This window comes from Pinus tabuliformis, chromosome 6, assembly GCF_031772625.1.
Source record: "Pinus tabuliformis cultivar Carrire ecotype Pingquan chromosome 6, CPIR1, whole genome shotgun sequence".
NCBI classification, from domain to species: Eukaryota; Viridiplantae; Streptophyta; class Pinopsida; order Pinales; family Pinaceae; genus Pinus; species Pinus tabuliformis.
This window is the reverse complement of record NC_142292.1, coordinates 2,070,260,598-2,070,271,117: the sequence shown is the minus strand read 5'-3', so window position 1 is coordinate 2,070,271,117 and position 10,520 is coordinate 2,070,260,598. Positions and strand designations below refer to the sequence as shown.

Sequence of the window (10,520 nt, the reverse complement as noted above, 5' to 3'; positions counted from 1 at the left end):
CTACCTTAGAGAGGTGTAAGAAATTTTGTTGTCTTTTATGAATATACTGCATTTTTTTCCTTTTAGTTAGGCCTTTGTATATTTTTATCTTGGCAATTTTAAAAGATTCATCAACAGTGTCTTTAATTGCTCTCCTCGCACTTTTACAATCTTTGTCATACCATAAGTTGATTTTGCTATTTCCTTTATTACTTGAAACTTCAATTCCTAATTACATACATCAATCATGAAAATGACAAAAAAATATCCCAGATTTATAAATCTATCTATACATTTAATTTTTAAAGATTCTAAATTCTAGAAGCCCTCTTCGCAATAGCTTTAATTGACCACTTTTCATGCCACGAAGCTCGTATCTCCTTGTTAAAAATGTTGTTTCATATATTTTTTTCTATCAAACTTAGATGGAGATTCATTTATGCTTTTCCACATCCTCGTTCTAACCATTTATTTTTTGGGTTAAATTGGTGTTCCATATATTTTTTCTATCAAAAATGGTGTTCCATATATATATTTTATCAAAGTTAGATGGAGATTCATTTATGTTTTTCCACATCTTTATCTTAACAAAGTTTTGTTTATACATTTTTAAAATAGTTATAGATTTTTTTTTAATGGTTATCTGGTTCATCTAGCTAATAATTATACGTTTTTCTCAAATATTAAACCATACATGTCTAAGTATTAAAATCATTTATGCTTTTTAAATTTCTAAAAATAATAATCAATATGAAAATATAAAAATAATAATTTAAATAATATTTGATATCTACAACTTAACAAAGTAATAATTTTATTGTTCACCTTCATTATCATATATTTTTATAAAAATTATTTATACTTCATTTTTAAAACAAATTATTTTATATGAAAAATAAAATAAATAAATAAATAATCTCTGAAAATGATGATTTATAGGAATATAACATAATTTAAAATTTTCTAAATTACTCTTTTTCAAATTCTAATTTTAATTGAACAAAAATAAAAATAAAATTGTAATCTCTTATTCAATTAAAATGTAATCTCTCATTTAGAATGTTTATAGTATTATAGGTTAAATGGTGTTTTTGAGATATTTTGTTGTTTTATTTATTTTTAAATTATTTTATTCCGTTTAACTTAATTAGATTAATCTTGTTATTGAGAAATCATTACTTCAATTCTCTAGCTTAATTAGTTTAATCCTTACTATTGAAAAATCATTACTTCAATTTTCTAGTTGCTTCCATGATTGAGTAAAATCTAAGGTCCCTAACATAGATGGCTTTGCACTATGGTCTACCTAGAACAGTGATCCTCCCATAGAGGCACTTGGGGTATAGCTTGTTACATTAAGAAGAACATATCCCCCCATGCGAGGATTTATAAAAACGACCCTTACAACCAATATAGTTGGATAGAGATCACTGACATTAATGATAAAAAGACCTACATAGCAATTTGTTATTTCCCCCTCATCAATTCTAACTTCTATAAGAAAAATAGTCTAGATAAAAATAGTCCTTACAATGGTTTAGAGAATGATATTTCCAGCCTAAGGAATGAAGGTAATATCCTTTTAATGGTTGACTTTAATGCTCAAACTTTAAGCAACCAAGCTATTCTTCTAAGCAATCATTCCAACCCTAATCCTCTTTGGTTAGACGAAGACCTTACTCTGGCTAGCCAGTACAAAAGGAGCTCTAAAGACCCCGGGGAGAATTTATTTGGGTCAGAGCTAGTCAAGCTCTATAGTGCTCAGGATCTCATAATTTTCAATAGTCTAAAGAAGTGGCCCAATTCTAGCTAGATGTCCTGCATCCATGGACTTGGTAGTAGCGTGGTAGACTGTTATTTCCGATCTCCCTTTATACAACAAAATAATAAATTTTGACATCTTAAACGAGCACGAGCTTGACTCTAATCATAGGCCTTTACTTATAACTCTCAATTTTGTCATGCATAGAGAACCCATAGAAGATAATCCTTATAGCCAAAAGAACTTAATCTTTGATAGAAATAAAAACGATCTCTTTCTAAATGAATTAAAAACTAATTTGCTTCCTTTATCTAGTATAGATAACATAGAATACCTCTATCATAATTTTACTACAACCCTCTCATATTCTATTAACAAGTTCTCAATTGAAGTTTCAAGTTATAAAAGAAATATCAAAACCAACCCATGGTATGACAAAGATTGTAAAAGTGCGAGGAGAGCAGTTAAGGAAGCTGTTAATGAATCTCTTAAAATTGGCAAGATAAAAATATACAAAGACCTAACTAAAAGGAAAAAAAGGCAGTATATTCGTAAAAGACAAGAGAATCTTTACACCTCTCTAAGATAGCTCCTAATAAATTCTGGAGGAAGATTCTAACTAGGAAAACTAAAGATAATAATAAAATTGTTTTACATGACTAGAATTCCTATCTTAAAAAGCTTTATGAATCTCCAAATGTCATGGATAACTTTGAAACCCTGCTCACAATGAAAAAAGTTTTCTCATTAGAAGACATTGATTTTGGGGTTAAATGCCTAGCAAATGGGAAAGCTTAGGACATTAATGGTTACCAGGTGGAAATCTTAAAAATTGGAGGTCTTTTCCTCATCCCCCACATCCAAAAGCTTTTCAATCAAGCAGTCAAGCAAGGGTTCCCTAAACCATGGACTTAGAGCCTCATTATGCCTATTTTTAAAAGTGGGGATACAAATAATCCCTCTAATTATCAGACTATTATGATCAGCCCTCTCTTAGCCGAGTTATATGGTATTATTTTGGAAAAGAAGTTGAGCATATGGCTTGAAAGTGAAGGTAGGCGGGCTAAAGGCCAAGCGGGTTTTAGAAGGCAACACTCAACAACAAACCACCTCGTTACGCTTAGGATCATTGTGGAGGAATGTCGCAATGATAAATACAATCTCTTTTGTTGCTTTGTGGACTTTAGAAAGGATTTAGATACAGTTCCTAGAAACAACCTATGGAATAGATTAGAAGAGCTAATGGTTCCTTTTGAGTTGAGCGTTGTCGCTATAAGGTTATACAAGAATTTAATTGCCAAGTTAAAGAGCAAAGAGGAGTGGTCAAAAGATATTAAGTGTAATATCGAAGTTAAACAAGGTTTCCCCCTCTCCCCTACCCTACTTGGCATTTACATCAGCAAGCTAGAAGGTTGTTTAGAGGAAGCACGCTGTGCTGGCACGATCTTAGTTGGGATAGTCATCATCCTTCTTCTCTATGCTAACGATAATTTTCTTCTCGCAAGGTGCCCATCTGATCTTGATAAGCAACTTAGACTTCTTAAGGATTTCTGCTCTACCATGGGTATGATTGTTAACACTGACAAAACAAAAGTTATGATTATCAAATCCAAGAAGGACACTTATGCTAATTTTATGTATGACAATAGTAACTTGGAGGAAGTGTCTTCTTACGAGTACCTAGGAATTGATATTCACCACAAGCTCAACTGGAAATATAGCATTGAGAAAAGGATTAATGGGGGGTGGAAAGCTTATTTTGGTCTTGAAAATAATTGTAAAACAACAAACCTCATAATGTGGGATAGAAATAATTTCCTCTTTGAAACCTTAATCACTCCTGTTATCTCATATTGATGTGAGGTTTGGGGTTGCAACATCTCTAGAGAATCTTGGAGAAAGGTTGAGAAAATCCAAAAACATTTTATGACGAATATCCTCAAAATTAAAAGCAATACACCCTATCCTATTCTCCTTATAGAAGTGGGTCTTTCCTTTATTGAGAGCCTAGCTATGACTAGGCTTCTGCTGTACAAGCACAAGCTCAATAACAGACGAGACCATAGACTTCCTAAGCTAGCTTTAAATTCCAGCCAAAACCACCTAAGGCTCAAACAAGGTTGGTATAAAGACGCCAGGGCCTGATTAAACCATTGGGAGATCGATGAGAATGTTGCATTGCAAAACATTAATAACATTAAAAATATTGTTACCTCTAAGTTCAAAGAAAAAATGTGGTGTGAGAAATATTTAGCAGCTAAAAGAAAATTAAGATATTATAAGGAGGTCATGAACCTCACCCTAGAAGATCAAAAGTATATTTCTGTTTTAACTAGCTCAAGGAAGAAAATTAATATAGCCAAGAATAGAATGAACTCTCATGAGCTCCATAGTGAAACGGGTCGTTGGGAAGTTATTAAAACACCATGGATGGAAATGATCTGCCATCTCTGTGAGAATATGAACATCGAGGATGAAAATCACTTCCTCTTAGAGTGCCCCGCGTACAACCACATTAGATCTCAGTTTCATAATCTTTGTTGCAAAACTGACCTTCCTAGCCTTTTACGATGTCAAAATTATAGTGAGCTCGGCAGGTTTCTCCCCAAGATTTTTGAGCATAGGAATAAAAAATCAAACTAAATAATTCATTTCTTTAGGTCCAATAGACCAAAGTTTGGTCTCAGTGAACGTTATCCACCACCACCATTATCATTATAATTAAATATATTCTAAAATTAAACTTGTAAAAATATTAAAATAATAATTTATATTTTTATATTTTGAATTTAATTTATAATAAATAAATAAATAAAATATTATATATTATTTTATTATATTCTATTAAAATAAACAATTAAATTTACATATTATATATGGATGGGAAATATATATTTTCTATCTTTTTTACTCTTAATATTATGGGTTTACCCCATTACAAGTGGAAATCATGTTATCATTGTTATAATATATTATTAGTGATAACAGTAGTTTGTTAGACTTTTTAATCATTATTGCATTATTTGTGACGTAAGATACTTAAAACTAAATTATTATGAGGATGCGAGTCTAAAGATTATTTCAAAAATGAAATTAGTGCTTGCAAAATACAAGAATATTACTAAGGAATGTAAGGGTGTTGGATAGTAACTAATATAGATCTATTCATTTTAACCACGGATCTATCAAAAATAAAGTGAGATCAAATCTCATTATATGCAAACTTAATGTAAAAGTTGAAAAAAAACTTACACACCAAGAAATTTAATCTCTTTTAGTGCTTGATAAATCTATGATTAGATAGATCTATAATTGTTTTATACCTCTCTTTAAATATAAACTATGTGTAATTCTTCATTGTTAAAATTGTATTTTTGAAATTATTATTATTTTATATTTACTAAGATAAACATTAACACACAATATATAATAATTAATATGGATGCATTTAGTCTTGAGGTACAGTTCAATTGGTTAATCCAAGAAATGTGAAATCTATAAAACTTAAAAAGCCTAGGTTCATATGCCCTTTACTGTGACTCAGGCTAAAAAGAAAAAAACATATTGTTGCCCCCCTTAATATGAAACCATCAATTCATTACAATTATTTAAAAAAAAATATAAAACTAAATTTGAAAATTCGTGTTAAATAAACAATTGTGCATTATATTATTGCCCCCTGGTATGAAACCATCCATTCATTGCAATTATTTTCTAAAAAATTTAAAAATGAGCTTGGTAATTGAATTTATATAGTGTGGATAAGCCTATGTTATGTGTCCATATTTATTTATGTTAAAACTAATATTATTATGAATCTTTCATTTTTATTTTTATTTATATATATAAGAGCTAAAGTGATATTATTTTTTTCGTTTGAAAATTGTAATACGTTAATATATTAAATCATAATTGAGTTTTATTGTATATGATGTTAGACTTAGTCTTGTCAGGCCTCTGTCAGAGTCAAATTCACCAAGGTTCATTTCTCATCATTTGTAATCATCAAATGCCATTTCGGTCAAAAAGAGTCATTTTAATTCTTGAGTCTAGGGTTTTGTCTCCAGAAGTGTGAAATAACGCTTGCAGGCCAAAGGGAGGTTCAGTAAGTTTTTATTTCAAGGATGTCATCATCAATAATGCGAGATTTGATTCTTCTTCAAAACCCTGTTTTGAAGAAGAAATCATCAAATGTGTTTTTGTAATAAACATGTAATTTGTCAAAGTGTTTCAAAATTGTACAACTCTTCAATGGCCGCAGCTTTAGCTGCTCCTATCCCTGCAAAAGCACAAATAGAAAGAACATCATCAGCACAAAGAGACAAAGCAAAATCAAACAAAACAGAGTTTGCATTCAAATGCCAGAATGCCAAAATTATACAACTTGGTGGGCCGAATATCAAAAGATGAGGTTAAGAAGGTTATTGTGCTGAGTGCTTCTGCAAACAGACTAGCAAAGTTGAAGGAGAATGTTGCAGAATATGCTGGTCTCATCATGGAGGAGCTTGATCCAGATCATTTAGGATACATTGAGATATGGCAGCTTGAAGCCCTGCTACAGGGCATGGTGAACACTTATGGGAACGAGGATGTGATCAGCAGCACGAGACAACTTTTGAGCAGACATCTCATCATTCGTACTTGCTGAAGTTTCAAGGATCCAAATCTGTTATTCACAACATGACAAGATTGCCAGCGACAGAGAAGAAATCTAGAAGCAAAGCAAGAAGAGCTTCGCTATCTGCCCCAACATTAAAGGGAAAGGACAAGACACCAGGGAAAGTTAAACCTTATTTTATGTCTGCTGGTAAAATTAGACAAAAGCAGTGTTTGGAGAATGAGAACCCAAATTCAATGCCAGCAAATAACATTGCAGACCTAGCTTTGAAAATGAAAATAGATGTTACTGATGATGCTGAAGGTTTCTCAACTCCAAAACGGTTATCCAATAGTGCAGATGACATGGAAGCTTCTCAAAATTCCCAGCCTCATGTTTTTACAGGAACAACGATGGATGATGCTGCAGCTAATGCAATCCATTCAAATCGAAAGCATGGAAATAATCAAATAATGAAACTCATGACTTGGGAGCAACTCAAACAAAATTTAAGGCAAACTGTGTGTGGATTTGGGTCCGTGGCGCATAGAGCATATGGCGCGGCGCACATGGGTTGCGCAGCGCACTGGGCGCTTTTACACAGTGCAAATATACACTGGTGCGACGCACTCGCCAGGCGCAGCGCACTGGCTATGACGCGCGACGCACAGGTCAGAAAATCAAAATTTCTATTGTTTCTCTGCAAATGGAGGAAGACGTCGTTGTTATCTTGCACCAGAGCGCTTTCATGAACTAGGAGATTTTGTGGATTCATTTGGCTGGAAAGAAGCTGTTGCCGTGTATATGGATGAGGACCATGGGAGAAATGGAATTTCTGCATTAGGGGATGCTCTGGCAAATGTGGGAGCTAAGATTTCCAATAAGGCAGCTATGATTCCTGGAGTTGGCCCAAGCCAGATGGGTGATGTGTTGACAAACTTGGCTTCGATGGATACACGAGTTTTTGTAGTCCACATGTTTTCAGATGCTGGCCTTAAACTTTTTTCTGAAGTTAAGGACATTGGTATGTTGAGCACCGGCTATGTCTGGATAGCCACAAATTGGCTATCTTCTGTTTTAGATTCTGGTTTACTTGAAGAAGGCATCATGAAGTCACTTCAAGGTTTAATCAGCCTGCGTCCACATACTCCAAATTCAAGACAGCAGCGTGTAATTGCACAAAGGTGGAAAAAATTACAAACAGACAATATGGTTAACGCCTCCTTGAATGCATTTGGACTATATGCTTATGACAGTATACTGATGATTGCTCACTCTCTCAACACCTACTTCAAACAAGGAGGAAATATCTCTTTTGCAGAACCATCTTCTCTATCAAGTCAGAGCGGAGGCAAATAAGAACTAGCAGAAATGAAGGTCTTTGAAGGAGGAGCATAGTTACAAAAGATAATATTACAAACTAATTTCAACGGCATTGTAGGTCCTGTACTCTTGGAAAAAAATGGGAACTTGATGAGCTCTGCATTTGAGATTATCAATGTAGTTGATAAAGGCTTCCGCAACATTGGTTTCTGGTCAAAACAAACTGGTTTATCAGTTACCCCTCCAGAATATACAGCTACCATCAGTAATAATGAATCTCATATAAATCTAACAGTCTCTGGTATTATATGGCCTGGTCAAAGCAAAACAGTGCCACGGGGTTGGGTTCATGGCAGCCAACTTGTGATTGGGGTGCCAAGAAAGACAGGGTTCAAAGAATTTGTGACAACAGTGAAAGGCAGCAACGCGGTAAAAGGATATTGTATTGATGTGTTTGTGGCTGCAGTGAAATCGCTTCCTTATATTGTTCAGTACACATTTAGACCTTATGGAACAGGGGATTCTACACCCAATTACAACGATCTCGTGGAGCAGGTCGCTTTACAGAAATATGATGCAGTCGTTGGAGACGTTCTTATTGTGAAAAATCGGTCGAAAATTGTGGACTTCACACAACCTTACATAGAAACAGGCCTGGTTGTAGTGGTTCGTGCAAACGAGATAGAATCGAATCCATGGGCTTTCTTGCATCCATTTTCACCAGGGATGTGGTGTACGACTGGTGCTTTTTTTTCTCATCATGGGAGCTGTTGTATGGATTGTGGAGCATAGAGTAAACCCTGAGTTTCGAGGGCCTCCACAGTGACAAGTTAGTAATGTTCTCTGGTCTGCTTTCTCTACGATGTTCTTCGCACACAAGAAAAACACTAAGAGCACTCTTGGGCGAGCCGTGCTTCTCATATGGCTATTTGTGATCTTAATCATCAGTCAAAGTTACACTGCAAGTCTAACATCGATCCTCACAGCGCAGCGGCTTTCAACAACAATAACTGGAATTGATAGTTTAGTGTCAAGCAATTTACCAATAGGATATCAAACAGGATCATATGTTCAAAAGTATCTATCAGAAACATTCAATATAGCCCAATACAGACTTGTTCCTTTTGATTCACCAGAGAGATATGCTAGAGCATTGTCTTTGGGACTAAAAGAAGGAAGTGTGGCTGAACGTGGACTTGATATTACACAGGTGGCGCATGTAATTAATTTTGATTTGCCAAGCAATATTGATGACTATGTCCATGGTATAGGGCGTACAGGTTGTGTTGGTAAATCAGGGTTGGTAACTGTTTTTTTTTTTATGAAAGTAACCTTTCTCTAGCAAGGCCGTTGTCTGAACTCATGCAAGAAGCAAACCAAGAGGTTCCAATGTGGCTATCTCCATACTGGGCACGTAAAGGCTGCCTTTTTTTTAAACCAATGCGTTGTTCAGAGGGATGAAGGGCGCATAATCATACGTTTTGATCCTACTAAACAGAGTAATGAATTTGTTGTGATTGTGTTACACATGGTATTAAAGGAGAATGGCAGCTGGGTGCGTTCATTAAAAGCAAAATTTGAATGGAAAATCATTTTTTCAGATGACACATGTAAAAGAAAACTAAACAATTCGCAAGCGGCCTCCAAATAGACAGTCCATCAGCAGATAGCTGAGATATCTTTAAAGACACCATTGAAATCACTGGAATGTGTTTTACCATGGCTTGTTGCAATACTGAGTGAAAAGGAATCAAAGGAAATGCTTCAAAGACATGCGCCTAGCAGCTCCTGTCGCTGACATGGGTCTAGCTACACTTTTCTCTGAATGGGCTTGCAAAGGATATATTAAAAATTACTCCAGAGATTTACAAAGAGAAGATCCTAGCTTTCTAAAAGTCCTGGGGAATCCATATTCGTTTCCATGCAGCTTAATTGAATGGATAACTTTGATTTGGTAATTTTGTGGGCTAAGACATATTCTGTCAGAAAGCTTCTTCGTGATAATAATATCCATGCAAATAGCTATCATAATGGCTTACCTGCAAAGGATCGAAGGAAAACTCAGGACATGTTTTGCTCTAACAAGCTTCGTGTGGTGGTTGCAACTGTAGCGTTTGGTATGGGCTTTGACAAGAGCGATGTGGAAAGCTGCGATTCATTATAGTTTTCCTGGAAGTTTGGAGCATTATGTTCAGGAGTGCAGGCCTTGGTACGGTACCTTCCTGTAGGAAGCCCAATCTACTCTTTTCCTTGGAGCCTAATCTACTCTACACTTGGTTTCTCGACATGGTATCAAAGCTATGGTAAAGGCACGAGCACCATCTAAGTAATAGATCCCAATGAAAGAATGAAGTGTCCAGGAAAGAAGTTTGAAGTTGAATCACTATCACACATCCAAGTAACAAGTTTATCTTTGTGGAATCCTGTGGAATGGTCTCTAAACTTAGTGAAGAATGACTTGAACAAGACCATATATATACACATCCCTCAATTAGAGCAAGAAACACATATCATCCTAAGTTGTCTATACAAAGTATAAAGGAGGCCGAAGAACAGAAAAGGAAAGATTTGAATACCCTCACTCAAGCAAGAAAGGAAGACCAAAAACAGTCTGAATCTTTGACATTCTTTTGTGGCATCCGAACTTACTGCGGAAACACTTGTCTGTGACATCTGAGCTTATTAAGGCATCATACTTAAGGATTATTTGAGTTTACTATGACATTGTTTCTACTATGAAATATTTGGCATTTGAACTAATAGTCAAGTATCCGGACTCCTTAACTACTGTAGATGCAAGTTTTATCCTTTTGAAATCTTGTGGAGAAGCATTCACTTGCTTATGGAAAGACAATTTAT

General features: G+C 34.8%; 1 pseudogene; it reads left to right on the top strand.

The window, feature by feature from the left end:
• The first annotated feature begins 6,421 nt into the window (after window positions 1-6,421).
• On the top strand, window positions 6,422-9,825 carry LOC149267528 (glutamate receptor 3.1-like; annotated as a pseudogene).
• Window positions 9,826-10,520: the final 695 nt, after the last annotated feature.